This window comes from Arachis hypogaea, chromosome 1 (genome assembly GCF_003086295.3).
Source record: "Arachis hypogaea cultivar Tifrunner chromosome 1, arahy.Tifrunner.gnm2.J5K5, whole genome shotgun sequence".
In the NCBI taxonomy this organism is placed as follows: Eukaryota; Viridiplantae; Streptophyta; class Magnoliopsida; order Fabales; family Fabaceae; genus Arachis; species Arachis hypogaea.
Genome location: NC_092036.1, coordinates 62,219,959 through 62,240,566, shown reverse-complemented (window position 1 = coordinate 62,240,566; position 20,608 = coordinate 62,219,959). Strand labels below are relative to the sequence as shown.

Genomic DNA, 20,608 nt, shown 5'->3' with positions numbered 1-20,608 from the left:
AGTGTAGCTGTAGCCCAAAAAGCATAGCCATAGCCTAAGGCATCATTTTTTTTTCACTTTTAGCTACACTTTTTAAGTGTACCTGAATGGGTGTTTTTCTTGTAGTGGTGGATGATATATGAATAAAGCATAAAGTAAAGATAGAGATACTTATGTAATTCATTGGTGAGAACTTCAGATAAGCGAATGGAGATGCTTTGTCCCTTCCGTCTCTCTGCTTTCCTACTGTCTTCATCCAATCCTTCTTACTCCTTTCCATGGCAAGCTGTATGTTGGGCATCACCGTTGTTAGTGGCTACAATCTCGTCCTGTCAGTGAAAATGTTCAACGCACCCTGTCACGGCGCGGCTAATCATCTGTCGGTTCTCAATCAGGTTGGAATAGAATACATTGATTCTTTTGCGTCTGTCACTAACGCCCAGCCTTCAGGAGTTTCAAGCTCGTCACAGTCATTCAATCATTGAATCCTACTCAAAATACCACAGACAAGGTTTAGACCTTCCGGATTCTCTTGAATGCCGCCATCAATTCTAGCTTATACCACGAAGATTCCGATCAAGGGATCCAAGAGATAAACATTCAAGCCTTGTTTGCTTGTAGAACAGAAGTGGTTGTCAGGAACTCGTTCATAAGTGAGAATGATGATGAGTGTCACATAATCATCACATTTATCATGTTCTTGGGTGCAAATGAATATCTTAGAACAAGAATAAGCTGAATTGAATAAAAGAACAATAGTAAATTGCATTAATACTCGAGGTACAGCAGAGCTCCACACTTTAATCTATGGTGTGTAGAAACTCCACCGTTGAAAATACATAAGTGATAAAAGTGATCATTGGCTTCGGCCCCAGAGAGGGAACCAGAAGAACCAAGATGAAAATACAATAGTAAAAGGTCCTATTTGTAGAGAACTAGTAGCCTAGGGTTTACAGAAATGAGTAAATTACATAAAAATCCACTTCCGGGCCCACTTGGTGTGTGCTTGGGCTGAGCATTGAAGCTTTCATGTGTAGAGACTTTTCTTGGAGTTAAACGCTAGCTTTTGTGCCAGTTTGGGTGTTTAACTCCCATTCTTGTGCCAGTTCCCGCGTTTAACGCTGGGCAGTTTTGAGCTGATTTGGAACGCCAGTTTGGGCCATCAAATCTGGGCAAAGTATGGACTATTATACATTGCTGGAAAGCCCAGGATGTCTACTTTCCAACGCCGTTGAGAGCGGGCCAATTGGGCTTCTGTAGCTCCAGAAAATCCACTTCGAGTTCAGGGAGGTCAGAATCCAACAACATCTACAGTCCTTTTCAACCTCTGAATCAGATTTTTGCTCAGGTCCCTCAATTTCAGCTAGAAAATACCTGAAATCACAGAAAAACACACAAACTCATAGTAAAGTCTAGAAAAGTGAATTTTAACTAAAAACTAATAAAAATTATAATAAAAACTAACTAAAACATACTAAAAACATACTAAAAACAATGCCAAAAAGCGTATAAATTATCCGCTCATCATTCATCAATCTTAGCTCCTTGTTAACTTTCACTAACGTGGACAATGTTAGCTTGATCCAACGTTAGTGACAAAGATGAGTGTCACTAACGTTGGCATTGTCTTTTCTTCCACGTCGGAGTTCACGTTAACTAAGTTAACGTGACTCTTAACGTGGCCAATTGCCACTTTGTAGCATTAGTGGTGTTCACGTTTACCACTAATGCTGGAGCTCCCTTTATCTCCACGTTAACTACCACGTTAATGTAGTTAACGTGGCAATTAACGTGGGCTTATGATGGCTTCGCATGCGTTATTGGCGACCACCTTTCTTATTAACGTTACAAGCTCATTCCCATTCCACGTTAGTGGTCACGTTAATTAGATTAACGTGGCAACTAATGTGGTTCTTCCTTGCTTCCTTTGTCCTGAAATCAAGCAGATAAAGTGCATCAAAGCTCTAGCCCAAGTCATGAGATTATGCATCATCAATTTGTCATTCAATCCTTGCAAAATCCTCATGAAATCATGTAAAATTCACAATAGTTGCTTGAATCAAGGTGTAAGTGTATTTTCATCCAAAACTTGCCTTATTTACTAAGAAAATGCATGAAACTACCCTAAAATAGTAAAGAAAAGGTCAGTAAAACTGGCCTAGATGCCTTGGCATCACAACACCAAACTTAAAGCTTGATTGTCCCTAAGCAAGTTCTGAAATATAGGAAGAATGAATGAAAGAACAAGATGAACAAATAATTATGATAGAAGTCAAATTCCTGGTTTATGGGGTTTCATGCATAGCAACTTAGGTTCATTCCTTTACTGGGTTTCAGGTCTTTATCATGTCCTTGAACACTTGTTTGATTGCATCCTTTGAGACTTCCTAATTATTGATACTCCTTTCCCTTTCAGGATTTATTGCATCCCTTTTTTTTTTGTGCTAAGTGCTCTGTAAGAGGGCGACTCTTTAAGATAAGCTTTCAGCCAACACTCCCGAACCAGTTGGTTCAAGGTGCTAGGTGTTAAGGCACCCCTAAGGACTTACTCCCTCAAGTCTCTTTCCCCCATATATACACATCACAGGCACATGGTTTGTTATTTTTTCTTTCTTGAGACCTTGGTGTCCAGCACCTCTTTGGGTTGCTAAGTGTTCTGTAGCAAAGGTTACTCTTGATAGTGGACTTTTAGCTGATAATCCCGGATTAGTTAACCCAAGTTACCAGGTGATAAGGCACCCCTAAGAGCTTATTCATCCAAGCATATCCTTTGCACATGAACACCACAGACACATGCCTCAATATTCAAACCCTTGGTGCCTAGCATTATTTCTCATTGTTTTTCTTTCCTTTTCACTTTTATTGCTCTTTCTCTTTTCTTATTAGGATTTCATTATTTGGTTAGTCTCATAGGATGTGTTTCAAGCATAGGATTCATGATAGATAGTTGCCTTCCTACCTTGTTGGTGAACCAACTTAGCTAATTAATCACCCTACCACAAACATTCAAAATTCACTTCAACAGATAACTTTACTCTTGCTCTTTTCATAACATTTTCTTTTTGATTGGCTTAAAGGACAAGCATACATATAGGCAAGATGACTATGAACACTAGGGGCATTAGACTAGTGAGCATAGACCTAAGCAATGAAAACCTTAAATGCAGGATTGAAAATCTTAAACTACTCATGGAGGCATGTTCTATTTCATACATGATTTTCCTTATTTTAAAGCTTGAAAGAGATAAAACAAAGAGGGAACTCCACTACCTTTTAATCATGGTGATGCTCATGTTCTTTTGCTTCCTTGTCTTCTTTATGTCCACTTGTGCTTCCTTTCATCCGATTCATTCTGGCTATTTTCCAATCTTCTAGTGCCTTCCTCACTGATTCATGACTCGTTTCGGCCCTTTCTCGTTCCACTTGTGCTAATTCATCCTTTACGTCCTCATATTTTGTGATCCCAGGATGTAATACAGGTAGTTATCTGACTAAGTACCCAAGCCTGGCTTGGGTGTTTACATGATATCCAGTTTCACTCATGTAAACCCCTTTCCGAAAATGCTCTGTATTCATCAAAAAGATCTCCCTGTTCTCTTTGTTTCCTATGCATCTCATGAATGTGTGCACCATGATGTGCTTGGATGTTGATTAGCTTTTGAATGGCTTCTTGTTGTTGATCTTGCTTTTGGTTTAGGTTATGGAAGGACTCACTCTATTGTCTCCCTTGTTCCAATTGATGTACCATCAATTGTTTTTGCCACTCCCCTTGCTGATTCATCCATCTACAGAGTGATTCTTCTTGGCAGTCTATTATTTTCATTTAAAGCTCTTTTTGTGCCCCTTGATTTTCCATGTATTGCCTTGACAAAGTATCAATAGTCTCTTGTAATTGGTGCATGTCTAAGGTGGATGGGGCTTGCTCCTGTGGATGTTGTCCTTCCTCAACTCGATGGGCTGGCCTCTTTCTTAGTCTTCGTTGAGGTAGGGGAGGTGCAGCAGCATGCATCCGACAAAAAGTAATTGGAAGGCCAACTTTTATCCACTCGGGGTTTCCATCTTCGAACACCACCCCAGCCTTGTTGCAAAGACGGAGAATAATGCTGGGGTAGCCTAACCTTCCTCCAGAATCACTCTTCTCAGCCAACTTTCGAATACCCTGGGCTATGAGTTCATGAACCTGGATTTCTCCTCCCTTCATTATGCATTGCACCATTGTTGCTCTCTTAAGGTTTACCTCTGAGTTGTTTCCAGCTGGGAGGATGGATCTCCTTACAATTTCGAACCACCCCTTAGCCTCAGGAAGGAGATCTCCTCTCTTTATAAATCTGGGCTTCCCATGGGGGTCTCTGTCCTAATATGCTCCCTGCACACAGATGTCTTTCATAATTTGGTCGTGGTTGGGGTTGTTATCTATTCTTGAGTGATAGCTCTCTTCTGCAAAGGGTATGGTTCGCAGCTTTAGCACTCTTATGATGCTCATGGGACTAAAATCCACCATTATTCCTCTCACGAAACTTGTATAGGATTCATCTGCCTTATCATGTCTAACCACATTTGCATAAAAATCTCTTACTAGAGTTGCGTTCATCCTTGTAATCGGATTGGTGAGGAGCTCCCATCGACGTTTTTCCACCTTCTCTGTGATTTTGGGGCACTCATTTTTTGTGACTTAAAAGCCTAACTCATATATGACTTCTTTATCAGCCATCCACCCAAATTGTAGTGCATGGTAAAAGGTTCTAAATTTCTTTTCATCAAAAGGAGGCTGCTCTATGGTTTCCTTCCCTTTTCGCCTCTTGGAGCTTGATGATGCCATGCAGGAGACTTGTGTGTGTGTTCGAGAGAAGGAAGGGAGATGAATGAGAATAATAAGTGTGTACGGAGAGGTTGTAGAATGGGGATCATTTATATAGAAAGATGATGGGTGTTTGAAGGGTGTGGATTGATGGTGTTGCTTAGTAATGGAGGGTTGGGGCTTGGCATTGGATGAGCACAAGGATCACCTCTTTTATGAGGGTCTTGGTTTGGTCTCCAAGGCTATCCAACTCCCAATGTTGCATGCCAACTCTTCCCAAGATACTCTCCTTGAAGACAAGTGTGTAGTTCTCTTGGTATAGTTGCCGAATCTCCCTTCTTTGGTTGTCCTATCAAGTACCACCAATACCCTTTTTCATTTCCTATACAAGACAAAAGGGAATGCAACAAGTCAATTGAATTTTTGGTGGGAAAAATTAAAGTATGAAATAGCTACTGTTAAATCCTTTTCTTTTGTTTTTTTTTTAGAAAATACTAAATGCTTTTCATGGATGCAAATCAACCAACCAATCAATTTCCCATGCATGCAATGTTGGTAACACCAAACTTGTTTGTGATCATATGGTGCAACAAGATTTGAAAAGAATCTCATATCATGAAGTGTGTTCAACCCCTCTTGGTGTGCTTTGAACACCAAACTTATCATGTACTATATGTTGCATGTATGGATTCTTATATTGTTTGTCGAGGTTGATTTAAAATCCATGAACTTTGCTTTATTACTACTATTAGAGATTAAAGAGAGAGGGTATAGAACATAGGTTGCCTCCCATGAAGCGCTTCTTTAGCGTCATTAGCTTGACGTTTGGCCTTTGTTAGGGTGGTGATATACCCCATTTTGAGGGTTTATCTTATGTTGATTTCAGGGGTTTTATCAATAATTCCACACGCTTTCTATATGAAAATACAAGACTTTGTGTTCCTTTCCTAATTTTGTCTCATGAATGAAAACATGCTTATTTTGCACTAAATTAGATACATTTCTAATCTTCTCTTGGTGCCACTCGATGTCGTGACCTGTGTGTTAAGTGGTTTCAGAATATAGGGCAGGGACGGACCGAAAGAGAGAAGAAGGACGGGTGCAAAGGAAGGGAGCATGAGAATTGAACTTTGGAAATCTCGGCATGGGCGCGTGCGCGCACTTGACGCGTCTGCACGGATCGAGCAGTTAGAAGTCGAAGCCAAGAGCTAAGCCACGAGCCGGCTTGCGTAGCGGCTAGGCCATGATCTCCGGTGGTGCGCACACGTACATTACGCCTCCGCGCACATTACAAGATGCCCGTGGGCGCGCACGCGTACATGGCGCGTGCGCGCCGATGTTCGAATATGGATTTTTTTTTAAAGAGCCACGTGACTTGGGCGTGGAGGCAGTTGGGAATCCCATTTTGGGGAAGTGCCCTGGCGGGAAAAGCTTAAGAAGACCAAGGGAACAAGGGTTAAGGATTTTTTAGCTCATTTTCTAGATTCTAGATATTTTTGGAGATAGTTAGTTACACTTGTGGAGAAGGAGAGAGATTCAAAGCTCTCACTAGGGTTCATCTTCATCCAATTTCTGAATTTTCATTCACTCTTTGGTGAGATCCATTGCAATTCTCAATTCATTTTGTTCATGTCATAGATCTTCTTCTCCAATCTCAATTAGTGTTTGTACTTGCTCAATTCTCATAGATCTTGGATTCAATTTTTTAGTTTTGGATTTAATCAATTCCTTTAGAATCTCATTTCCATTGTTGTTCTTTGTTAGTTGTTGTTAGTTCCTTGTGTTGAAATACTTTCAATTCTACTTTCTTCTCAATTTTACCATGGCTTTCACTCTTGCTCACCAAATATTTGATGAAATGCCAACACTAGTCATGGAGTAAAAGTTTCTTACTTGGCATAGGTTTTGGGTCATTAGGAGAAGTTGAATAGTTGTGTCAATTGTTAGATTTAAAATTAGGGATTGCTAATTGACTTGGAGTACACTAAAGCTAGATTTCCATAAGGTAAAGCTAGGACTTGTGACTCAAGTTGATTACTCTCATTTGACTTTCCTCTATGCCTAGGGGTTAACTAAATGAGGCAAGGCCTAATTGTTGTCATCATTGAAAGAACTATAAGGATAGAATTTCTAATGCCAACCCTAAGCCAAGTCTTCTAAGGATTGATTGTTTGTTTTCTATTTTGCTAAAACCTTCAAATGATCATAACAAGGCTTTCTAATCAATAAGGTGCACACTCTAGCAATTCCAAGGGAGGACGACTCGGGAGACTAGTACTCTCTGTTATAGATTGTAGGATTGATTGGTGTGAAGTTTAAGTGTCGATTAGACTATACTCACGATCATATTCCTCATTGAATTCTAAATCGACATGCAAAATTTCGTTTATCAAAATGGCGCCGTTGCCGGGGACTTTGCTTAGTGTGCCATGTTATTGTTTGGAATGAATGTGTATATATGTACATAGTTACATTTCATTGTAATTTGTTCAAGTGATTAACCCCTCATCGTTACCATGAATCTCACTTCCCCTTCATTGCATGACGCGTTCACAACCGAATCCGAGCTTAGCCTCTTTTGATCCGGAAATAGAACGAACTTTGTTTCATATTAGACAAGCTAGGAGGCGGCTAAAGTTTGGGAAAGGTGAAGAGGTCTTCACCACCTCAACCACCTTACTAAAAGTGAACATTGAACCGTCACTCAAAGAAGGCATTAGTCATACTTCCATTAACATCACTAACAACTCTTTTTTCATTTTAGGTATTAATACCATGGATGCTCCGAGGAGAGTTACCATCAAGGAAGCAGGTGCACCGGATTATGTCCTTCAACCCCTTCATGTAACTCACCCCAACTTGAATGCAAACTTTGAATTGAAGACCGCTTTGATCAACCTCCTACCTAAGTTTCATGGGCTTCCCGCACAAGACCCTATTCGACATCTCAAGGACTTTCATCGTATATGCTCGACCACTAGACGGGAAGGATCCGATGAAGTTGCTATATGGTTGTTTGCTTTCCCTTTCTCTCTTGAGGACAAGGCGAAAGAATGGTTCTACACTCTATCTAGTGAAGTCACCTCTGATTGGGACTTACTTAGAAGAGGATTCTTGGATAAATTCTTGCCTCCGGAGAAGATGGATAGGCTAAGGAAGGAAATGTCTTGTATCGTGCAAGGTGAAACGGAACCGCTATACGAGTATTGGGAACGGTTTCGTAAGCTACTAGACACATGCCCTAATCACATGCTTGACACTCAAGTATTGCTTGGATACATATGTCAAGGGATGCGAGAACAAGATAGAACTCTCTTGGACACCTCTAGCAATGGTTCTTTGTCTAAATACAAAACAGCGGAGGAGGCATGGCAACTTATCATTGACTTAGCCGAATCCAATCAACATATGAGACGAAAAGTCAACCGCCCGAGAACCGTGAATGAGGTATCAACTAGTAGTGAGACCACCGCTCTAACTCAATCCTTGAGCGAAATGACATCCATCTTGAGGCAACTCCAATTGAACCAACAACAACCTCAATCATACCAACAACAACCCCCACCCCCTCAACAACACAACCAACAATTGGTCCCTCAAAAAGTGTGTGGCATTTGTTCTTGCTATTCTCACTACACGGATGAGTGCCCAAGCCTTCAAGAAGACAACACCTTGGCGGCTACCCATAATTTCTATGACCGCCCAAATCAAGGGTACTACCAAGGCGGTAATTCTAACCAAGGGCACCCTTATCAAGGAGGAAGCTACAATCAAGGGAGTGGGTATCATAATCAAAATTGGAGAGACAATCATCAACAAGGGAATAGAGACAACAACAACAACGGAGAAGGTCAAAGATGGAACAACAACTCACAAAATTTCTCACAAAACCGGCCACCATACAACCAACAAAATCAACCATACAACCAACAAAACCCACAAAGAAATTACCAAACATACCAACCACCACATCAAAGACCACCACCCAACCAATCACAAACCCCTCAACTTACATATGCAACCACCCCCTCCAACCAAGACAAAACACTCCGGACCATCATCCAAGGCCAAAAGGAACTACAAAACACACTTGCTTCCGGCCTCACCGGCCTCACCTCTACACTACAAGCCCTTCTTGCACGAATGGATACACCATCAAACCCCACTCCTCAACCCCCAATCCAAAGCGTCATTCCCTCTTAACCTCAACCAAATCCTAAGGGGGGCATCAATGCCATCACCCTTAGATCTGGAACACAATTAAAGGAGAAGGGAGCAAAAGACTCAAATCCTATCACAATCGCCCAAGAGGAGGAGAGAATAGATATGGAAGAGGTAGTGGAAGAGGAGACACCACAAGTCATAGCTGTGGATGAAACTCAACCAACAAAGGAGACCCCCAAGGCCAAGAGAACCTTGGAAAAAGAAACTGCTTACCCACTCCCATTTCCAACACTCGCAAAGAAAGCTAAAAAACACATAGAACTCGACCCCAAAATGGTAGAAATGTTCAACTCTAGACTTAAGATTAGAGGGACTTCAATTAGCAGAATTGGAATGCTTAAGATTAGAAGCTTATGACAACTCTAGACTTTACAAGGAAAAGATGAAAGCCATCCATGATAAGAACATTAGGAGAAGGGAATTCTGACCCGGTGACCTAGTCCTTCTTTACAACTCAAGGTTAAAATTACTACCCGGAAAGCTTAGATCAAGGTGGGATGGACCATACCAAGTGGAGAAAGTAGAACCTTTTGGGGTCTACCACTTGCGCCACCCATCAAGTCCGGACATTTTCAAGGTAAATGGGCACCGTCTCAAATTGTACCATGGTGAGAAAAGAAGGAACTCCAAGGAATTTGAAGTATTCCTCTTGAGGGATGCCTCTCTTGAACAAGAACTTTGAGCTAGTAGAAGTCCAACTTAAGGACGGTAAACAAAAGTGCTAGGTGGGAGACACCCCACCATGGTAAGATCTTCCTTTGTACATAACCATTGCATCATTTCTTGATTGACACTTGCTTAACACTTGATTTCATGATTGGTACCTAGGTAATAGAAGTAGTTGTAGTTAGATTTCAATTCTAATTTTGCTTCATTTGTTGAGTTCATTTGGTAGTGTCAAGTTAAAACACCCTTCTATAGTGCTTAGGTGGTTGTTTAGAGGGTTGGAATGCCATAAGTGGTGCAAAACCATGCAAAATTTTGGAAAAGGCACCCCTCTGCGCGTGCGCGCACCTGGCGCGCGCGCGTCCTTGAAGCATTTGTCGACCATCCGCGCGGACGCGCAATGTGCGCGGATGCATGGATCGACGAAAACAACCCTCTATACATTTTCCAGAGAGTTGAGCCCACCCTATGCCAGCCCCATGCTTGAGGCACAGGCCAACCACGCGTGCGCGCACATGGCGCGTACGCACGCTATCACAAATCTGAAGATCGACGCGCTAGCGCACCGTGTGCACGCGCGCCGATTACCCTTGTGAACTCCTGGCACATATTCCAGAGAGTTAGGCCACTCTCAGGCTTGCACTAAGCCACCAGCCCACCACCTCTGCCGCGTGCGCGCACCTGGCGCGCACGTGTCCATATGCTCGCAACACGATGTGCGCGCGCATGCCTAGGCCGCGCACGCGTCCCTCGTCCTGCACCCCCCTCTAGGCCACTTCACAGAGAGTTAGGCCCACCCCAGGCCTATCTCATGCCTGGGGCATAACCGCATTGCCGCGCACGAGCACCGTGCGCGCGCGCCAATAGCCCTGCAGCCAACTTCTGGTACTGCATCCAAAGAGTTGTGCCAACTCTAAGCCACCCTTGTGCTACTAGCACAAGCGCATGGGTGCCTGCGCGCAACGTGCGCGCGCGCGCCCCCACTGCACCTCGCTTATTTGCGCGAGCGCGCACCAAGCGCGCACGCATGGGTGCTCGACGCCAAATTCAATAAGAACACACTTGCCCCCTTCATTCTTTTTCCCCTTTTCTTCTTCTCACCCCCTCTACTACCCCTCTCCCTCTTACACTTTCTCCTTCCTTCCAACCATCTCCGACCATCTACTTCCGGTGGCCCCTACATTGTTCCCCCATCCTCCATCATTCCACTTTCCAACCTGCTCTCCCATACCCATTTCCATCTCTCTCAAGGTACTTTACTAAGCTCCCCCCTTGCTCTACTTCTCTCTTTTTGATTCTTAATCTACAATTTCAATTTGTTTTAGGTAGTCCCTTTCTTTTCTCCTAGATCTTTTTAGCTACTTCTTTGGGGTGTTTTCGTTTTTTCCATTTAACTCTTCATAGGCATTTGGGTCCTACATTCTCTTGCATTGATAGATGAGATGTGTTGCTTGATTTTCTTACACCCACTGTGCACTGTAATCATTAATAATAGATTGTGGATTGTTACATTGCTTTCACCTGCATTTAATTACATACTGCAAAAAGGATGCACGCCAAGTGTTTGAGAAAAGGCATACTTGAGTTTTGAGCTCATTTTGACTAATTGCCTCTTAACTAACCACTTTTGGGTGCATCCCCACATTTTCCCAATCCATCCACTCACCTTTTCATAAATTGACTCCCACTTTGGTATTTGAGGGTGTATGCCTCTCATGCTTTTTACTTGCATGCTTAAACCACCCTTGCACCACTTGCAAATGATTCGCCTTGCTCATCACATGTTATCCTAGTTACGTGTTGCAGCCGTCATGTAACAATGATACCCATACTCTTATGGCACTACTCTTCATTTGCATAATCGCATTCAATTACGCTTCTTTGGGTTGATGTTATCCCCTTTCTTTGCTATCACAGGATGGTAATCAAACGAAACAAAGGGAAAGCCCCGAAGAAGCCAGCTTCCAATAGAGCGCACCAAGAACTAACGGCCAAGCCACTCCTAAAAAAGGCTAAGGGCCCCGTCGATGTTCTAGAGAAGGACAACCCTCCAAAAGATTCAAATAAGTTCCCTAACCGCTACTGCGAACTTGTTTACTCAAGAATGATTGAACGGAATTATCACCCAGAGCCTCTTCTAGTTCTACCGACTCACCTCACTCCGATAGTGATGTCACACATTGACTGGAGACAATGGAGGTTCCTCTTGAGGCAACCAAAGGAGGCCAATCTCTCATGGGTGGTGGAATTCTATTCCAACTACCACTCACCCCTTCTCACATCAATATTTGTACGCCGGAAGCAAGTGTCAGTCACAGTGGAAACCATCCGAGAAGTCCTTGGAATTGGGCCGTTGTCGGATGGATATGATGCCTACCAAGAATTCTTGACTGCATGCGATGACCGTGCGTTCGATTGGAGCGCGATCCTCCGCGTAATTGCTTTACCCGACGCATGTTGGATTCGGGGACCATAAAGCAACGGCCAAAGGGTTTCAATGCCCGCTACCTCACTCAAGAAGCCACGGCATGGGCCCAAATTCTAGCTCACTACGTGCTCTCGAGCACCCATGGGTCATCCATTACCGCCGAGCTTGCATTATTGATATGGTGCATCTTAACCGAGAAACCGGTCGACATTTCGCATGCCATTCGCCAATCCATGGGGCACATTCATGCCAAGGGAAACCTACCATTCCCCGCTATGGTAACCGAATTAGTTGCATTGGCCGGCGTCCACCGAGAGGCTAAGGATAGGAGAACCTCGATTCCGGTCAAGGGCGATGTTATTCCGACCAAGAGGTGCCTCAAGCCTCCGGAATTCACCAAGGACATTGGACTACCCACACCAACTCGCAACACTACCACATCATCCACACCACAAAAATTAGCCACCCAACGCCTTGAAGACCTGCACAAGAAGTTAGACCGTTATGAGAGGCGTAACCAACACCGATACGCTCATGTGAAGAAACTTCTAAGCGGAGTCACCCCACCTATGGAGGAACCAGATATCTCCACATCCACCGTAACTTCAGGCGGAGACAGCGATGACATTGGAGATGAGGGACACTCGGGACTCGACCACCCATTGCGCCTAACCTATAGCACGGAGGACCGTGCTAAGTTTTAAGTGTGGGGAGGTCGGCCGACCAATCTCCGTAGGTAACACCCGAATAAATTCTTGTTCTTTGATCTCCTTTGTAATTAGGATAGGTTGCATGATTAGGTCTTAATTGACACCATTTGCATGATAAATTTACTTGGTTGGAACAATGAAACTCTTTCTTAGAAAACCAATACTTTGGGGCAACCGTGGCATTGCCAATTTTAAACAATTTTGATGCCAAATTTGCATGAAGAATTATATTTTGGATCATGGATTTTGAGTTAAGAACACAAGCTAGTGAGCTTTGAGCCTTGTTTTGTGGCTACATCTTATAGTCACCTACTATCCTTCTTGTGTGCAATTGTTCTCTCTCTATGAGTGTGATCCTTGATTTGTTTGATTCTTTATATCCATTATTTTGTGTATTCATGCATTTATATGATTGGGGCCATCATTTCATTAGCTCACTTACCCCAACGGCCCTACCTTTTATCTTCCTTTGTTAGCCAACTTTGAGCCTACGATTAACCCACTTGGTTCTTTAATTTAGCACATTACAAGCCTTAAGGCAGAAAACAATAAAAGTCCTTATTTGGATCTTTGATTAGCTTAGGCTAGTGTGCGTGAGTATCATTCAAGTGTGGGAATCGTGGGACATTGGATGAATAAAAGGGTAGTTTTGTATTGTTATTGAAATATTGGGAATTGGGTACATACTCATGTATTGATCAAATGTATAGACCTTATGCATTGATGCTTTTGTATATAGAAAGAAAAAAAGAAAAAAATGAGAAAAACAAAAGAAAAAAAAAAGAGAAAAAAAAAGAAAAGAAAAAGAAAGAAATAAAAGGGGACAAAATGCCTTAAAGCAAAGTGTAACTCAATAAAATCAATGCATGAGTGTTGTGAAATGAAAAGAGATACATGAGTATGTGAAAAGGTGAAAAATGGGTAGTTAGGTTAGAACTTAATTGTATAGGATGTCACAGGTTAGGAGGGAAGTCTAAGCCTATCAAAGATTCAAATTTCAAGCTCACTTGACCAAATATGCATCCTACCTTGACCCTAGCCCCATTACAACCAAAGAAAAGACCTCATGATATATGTATGCATGCATGAAATATTTGTTGATTGTTAGAAGAAAAACAAATCTTAGAAAGAATGATTAGGAGAGAATTGAGAGAATCAACCCTAAACACTTGAGCGACTAGAGTGCAAACACTTCCGGTGAGGGTTCGATGCTCAATTCCTTGATTCCCGGCTCTCACGAGCGTTCCTCATGCAAAGTCGCATATATTGCATTTGACGCATAAAATTGGTAAGTCCTATATTTGACCACCATCGGACCCTATATGCTTGCATATATCTTAGGAAGGTCGATTTGTTCCTAACTAAGTAGATAATAGCGCTAGTCATAGTTGCATTCATATAAGTAGGTTGCACTTCATGAGTCTTATACCTTTATGATCCCTCGGTCTTTTGTGTTTCTTTTGCATTTCTCCACGCATGAGGACATGCTAGAATCTAAGTGTTGGGAGGTTGATATACCCCATTTTGAGGGTTTATCTTGTGTTGATTTCAGGGGTTTTATCAATAATTCCACACGCTTTCTATATGAAAATACAAGACTTTGTGTTCCTTTCCTAATTTTGCCTCATGAATGAAAACATGCTTATTTTGCACTAAATTAGATACATTTCTAATCTTCTCTTGGTGCCACTCGATGCCGTGACCTGTGTGTTAAGTGGTTTCAGAATATAGGGCAGGGACGGACCGGAAGAGAGAAGAAGGACGGGTGCAAAGGAAGGGAGCATGAGAATTGAACTTTGGAAATCTCGGCATGGGCGCGTGCGCGCACTTGACGCGTCCGCGCGGATCGAGCAGTTAGAAGTCGAAGCCAAGCGCCAAGCCACGAGCCGGCTTGCGTAGCGGCTAGGCCATGATCTCCGGTGGCGCGCACGCGTACATTACGCCTCCGCGCACATTACAAGATGCCCGTGGGCGCGCACGCGTACATGGCGCGTGCGCGCCGATGTTCGAATATGGATTTTTTTTTAAAGAGCCACGTGACTTGGGCGTGGAGGCAGTTGGGAATCCCATTTTGGGGAAGTGCTCTAGCGGGAAAAGCTTAAGAAGACCAAGGGAACAAGGGTTAAGGATTTTTTAGCTCATTTTCTAGATTCTAGATATTTTTGGAGATAGTTAGTTACACTTGTGGAGAAGGAGAGAGATTCAAAGCTCTCACTAGGGTTCATCTTCATCCAATTTCTGAATTTTCATTCACTCTTTGGTGAGATCCATTGCAATTCTCAATTCATTTTGTTCATGTCATAGATCTTCTTCTCCAATCTCAATTAGTGTTTGTACTTGCTCAATTCTCATAGATCTTAGATTCAATTTTTTAGTTTTGGATTTAATCAATTCCTTTAGAATCTCATTTCCATTGTTGTTCTTTGTTAATTGTTGTTAGTTCCTTGTGTTGAAATACTTTCAATTCTACTTTCTTCTCAATTTTACCATGGCTTTCACTCTTGCTCACCAAATATTTGATGAAATGCCAACACTAGTCATGGAGTAAAAGTTTCTTACTTGGCATAGGGTTTAGGCCATTAGGAGAAGTTGAATAGTTGTGTCAATTGTTGATTTAGAATTAGGGATTGCTAATTGACTTGGAGTACACTAAAGCTAGAATTCCATAAGGTAAAGCTAGGACTTGTGACTCAAGTTGATTACTCTCATTTGACTTTCCTCTATGCCTAGGGGTTAACTAAATGAGGCAAGGCCTAATTGTTGTCATCATTGAAAGAACTATAAGGATAGAATTTCTAATGCCAACCCTAAGCCAAGTATTCTAAGGATTGATTGTTTGTTTTCTATTTTGCTAAAACCTTCAAATGATCATAACAAGGCTTTCTAATCAATAAGGTGCACACTCTAGCAATTCCAAGGGAGGACGACTCGGGAGACTAGTACTCTCGGTTATAGATTGTAGGATTGTTTGGTGCGAAGTTTAAGTGTCGATTAGACTATACTCACGATCATATTCCTCATTGAATTCTAAATTGACATGCAAAATTTCGTTTATCAGGTGGTTGATAGTGCTTCAAATCTTCCCCCCTTGCAGTGAACCTGTTTCCATTAGCTTTGTTAAGAAGTTCCACATGTTCTAAGGAAAAGACTTTGTTGATGGTGTATACTAGAGGCAGCTGAGATGGAATAGTGAGGAGATGAGGTGGTATAGATGGAAAGTAGGCAGAGATCACTTCATCTCCTGGAGAGAAATCTTCTGTAGGGATTTTCTTGTTTTTCCATCCCCTTGGGACTTTTTTTCTTGTGTCCCTTGATGTCACTTTGCTACTTGTGGTTTTCTCTTTGAGAAAAGTTTTGTTGCTTGTCTCATATGACTCTGGTGGGTCTGGTTCCTTTTGGATTACACTTGGGTGTTGCTCCTTCTGATCACATTGGTTGTCACCAATGGGGATTTTCAGGTGTGGTACTTGTGCTCCCATGCTTGCCTCTTCTATCAATCCTTTATTGTGCTCTTCCTCTGACTTTTTGTTATCATGATCTACTTCTTGTGAGGGTTTGAAAACACTGAAAGTGAGCTGTTCATCGTGTATCCTCAATACTAGCTCTCCTCGCTTCACATCTATAAGTGCCCTAGCTGTGGCTAAGAATAGCCTTCCCAGGATAATGGGATGGATGGGATTCTCTTCCATTTCCAGGATAACAAAGTTTGTAGGCAGGAAGTAGTTCCCAACCTTCACTAACACGTTTTCAACCACTCCTATTGCCTGCTTTTGAGTTTTGTCAGCCAATTTGATGATTACATCTGTGGGTGTTAGCTCATTGATTTGGAGCTTTTTCATGAGGGATAGAGGCATTAGGTTGATACTTGCTCCCAGGTTACAGAGCCCCTTATAAATCATTGTCTCTCCTATAGCACAGGAAATGTGGAAACTCCCTGGATCCTTCTTCTTTATAGGTGGCTCTGTTTGAATGAGGGCACTGCACTCCCTGTTCATCTTTATTGTTTGTCCACCCTTCAATGAGCTCTTTTTGGCCAGAAGTTCCTTTATGTATTTGATGTAGGAGGGCATTTGCTGAAGGGCTTTAATGAATGGTATATTTACATCAAGAGATGCAAACATATCGAGGAATCTTGAATACATTCTCCTTGCTACACCACCTTTGAGCCTTTGGGGAAAGGGTGCATATGGGTTCAGGATCTCCCCTTTCTTTAACTCCTCCCTATGTGTGGGTTGGGGTGCATGGTTTCTTTCTCATGATTTTCCTTTGGACTATCTTGGAGGTGTTCTGTTTGTGTGTCTACTTCCTCCACACTCCTTTCATCACTTGTGGTGATCATCTTGCATTCTTTCCACCTTACTTTCTTTGCTTCTCCTCTTGGATTCTTCTTTGTGTCACTGGGAAAATCATCAATGGGTTCGGGAAACTGTTGAGATAGATACACTACTTGGGACTCCAGTCTCTTGACGGTTTCCCCTTGGTTCTTGATATTAGCTCGCACTTCATCCTTAAACACCTTGTTGTCGTGGACTGGTGTGGTATTTTATAACCCACACTACTAACCGGCAAGTGCACCAGGTCGTACCAAGTAATACCTTACGTGAGTAACGGTCGATCCCACGAGGATTGATGGATCAAGCAACAATAGTGTTTGATAGGCTTAGTTAGGCAAGCAGAAATTGGTTTTGAGATGTTCAAAAGGTTTAAGTTCGAATTCAAAATATCAAAAGTATAGACAATTAAATAAATTGGGAATAAAATATTGAGAAAACAGTTAAGGTTTTAGAGTTATCTATTTTTCTGGATTTACTTTTCTTACTAACTATTTTAATTATGTAGAATTTAATTTATGGCAAACTATATGTGACTAGACCCTAATTCCTTAGACCTTTCTAGTCTCCTCTAAAATTCATTAACTGCCAATTCCTTGGTCAATTAATTCCAATTAGAAGCTACATGATCAAATTCCAGTTTATATGCCACAAAAACTCTAATTACCCAAAAATAAAAGGATTATATGTCACGTATCCCGTTAATTCCAGATAATTAAAATTTAGGAGAAATTGTTTTCAAGCTATTGTTCAAGTAAAGAGCTTTTCCAAGTTTTACAAGAACTCAAATAGAAAGAGGGTCATACTTCCATTCCACCCAAATTCATAAAATAAAGAGCGAAAACAATTCTTAAATAAAAATCCAAAACATAAACTAAAATAGAAAAAGCAATAAAATCAATCCATACAAATAGACAGAGCTTCTAACCTTAACAATGGAGGATTAGTTGCTCATGGAATGTGAGATGTAAATCTATATAGAATTCCCTAATGGAATCCCCCTAATGTAATGTACCTAATAGAAGAGTAGTCTCCCCTTTTTATAACTAATCCTAATTAATTTTAAAATCTAATATTTAAAATTAAGATAATATCTTTTCCTATTTTAAAATCAAATTTGAATTTAAATCAAAATTAACTAACTACTCCGCGTCTTGTAATGTGGGAACCACTTGGCTTCACTGGATTTGCGCCTAACTTGGGTGCTAAAATGGGGCCCAGAATTCACCCCTAAACGTTTTCTACGTTTTCTACACGTGACGCATGTCACGCGTACGCGTCGCTGACGCGTACGCGTCGATGGTCTTTTCTGCGAGTCACGCGGACGCGTTGGTCATGCGCACGCGTCACTGTGCAAATCTTCAAATCACGCATACGCGTTAGTCACGCGCACGCGTCACCATGGAAAGCTCCAAATCACGCGTACGCGTCAGTCACGCGTACGCGTCGCTCCTCGCTGTTATCTCCTTTAAATCTTGAGTTACAGAAACTCCATCAAATCCAGTCGATTGCTACCTAAAATAAATAAAATTGCACAAAACTCAAAATAGCATCCATAGTGGCTAAAATATAATTAATTCTTTATTAAACTCAACATATTAGATGCAAATTCACTAGGAAAAGATAGAAAAGATGCTCACGCATCATGGACTTCTCTACATATGTCTTCAAGTAGAGTCTCAATCTTGGAAAGTCTATCCTCAGTTAGTGATGGTGGGTTGAGATTGGGTGGTTGAGAAGGGTGGTTAGGTGGGTGTTGATAAGATCTCTGTGAGGTATGTTGGTGAGTTGTATTGTTGTTGGGATTGTGGTTGTATCGTCTCTGGTCTTGGCTTGGTCTTGTTGATTTCCCCACCCAAAGTTAGGGTGATTTCTCCATCCAGAGTTGTAAGTTTTGGAATATGGATCATGGATTTGTCTAGGTGAGTTTCCAACATAATTGGCTTGTTTCCAGTCACCTTCTTCCCCTGTATTCACTCTTTCTTGAGTATGTGATGAAGTGATGACTGTTGCAACTTGGTTTTCTTCCACCTTCTTGGTGAGATCTGCTAGCTGCTTGGTGATCATCTTATTTTAAGCCAGCAATGCATCCATGTGATTCAGCTCCATTACTCCTCAAGTGTTGCTTCTTTCAGAAGCATAGAAGTAGTCATTCTCAGCTACCGTCTCAATGACATCTGTGGCTTCTTCAACGGTTTTCTTCTTGTTTAGAGATCTTCCTGATGAATGGTCTACAGCCTTCTTTGACTCATAAGAAAGGCCTTCATAGAAAATGTGAAGTTGAACCCATTCATTGAACATGTCTGGTGGGCATCTTCTTGTTAAGTCCTTGAATCTCTCCCATGCCTCATAGAGAGTCTCACCATCTTATTGCCTGAAAGTTTGCACCTCAGCTCTCAGCCTGTTAATTCTCTGAGGAGGGTAGAATCTAACCAAAAATTTGTTCACCACGTCTTCCCAATTTGTTAAGCTCTCCTTCAAAAATGACTCCAACCACTTGGATGCTTTGTCCCTGAGTGAAAAAGGGAACAAAAGCAGCCTATAGACATATGGATGAACTCTATTAGACTTCACAGTGTCACATATTCTCAGGAAGGTGGTTTGATGTTGATTGGGGTCTTCTTGGGTACTTCCTCCAAATGAGCAGTTGTTCTGAACAAAGGTGATGAGCTGGGGTTTTAATTCAAAGTTGTTGGCATGTATGGTGGGCTTTTGGATGCTACTTCCATAGTTTCCTGGATTTGGATTGATGTTAGAGCCTAGAACTCTCCTCTCTTGCCCAGCATGATTTGCAGGGCCTTCTCTGGCATGGTTGTGAGCTTCTCCTTCATGATTGTTTTCCAAATTCTCCTCCATGTTTGTTTCAAAGTACTCTTCCTCTTCCTCAGCACCAACAACTCTTTTCCCTCTTGCTTCCCTCATTGATCTATGGAGGTCCTCTCAGGTTCTGAATCAAAGGAAGTTGAAGCTCTACCTCTTTTCCCTGTCATACAACTAATAGAGCACACAGCAAGAGATAAAATGAAGTGATTATTCTTGTTAGAGTGATTGTTAGTATGGGTGGTGTAATTTATCAAACAGTTGTGGGTTAGTGAGCAGAATTGTAAGTAAATTCAAAGAAAAAAAGAAAATAACGAGGGGATAGGGGTGAGGAAGAAACTAAATAAACTGAAGGTAAATGACTAGATAAAATAAACAAACAAAAGAAAAATGCTCAATCTAGTGAACTTCTAACTTAATCATTGTTGATACAAAATCAATCCCCGGCAACGGTGCCATAAACTTGATGCACGAAAACTTGTCTCTCAACAAATATTCCTTCGGCAAGTATACTGAATTGTCGTCAAGTAAAAACTCACAATAGAGTGAGGTCAAATCCCACAGGGATTGATTGGTCGAGCAACTTTAGTTGGAAGAGTATGTTAGTTGAGCTAAACAGAGTGTAGTTGATGTTGCATGAAATTAAATGGCG

The 20,608-nt window shown here is 41.7% G+C and overlaps 1 non-coding gene across 1 annotated transcript; it reads left to right on the top strand.

The window, feature by feature from the left end:
• Nucleotides 1–19,435: 19,435 nt before the first annotated feature.
• LOC112717297 (small nucleolar RNA R71) lies at nt 19,436–19,539 on the top strand. The gene has a single exon (XR_003160615.1). It is a non-coding gene; the product is annotated as a small nucleolar RNA R71 (small nucleolar RNA).
• The last annotated feature ends 1,069 nt before the right edge of the window (nt 19,540–20,608 follow it).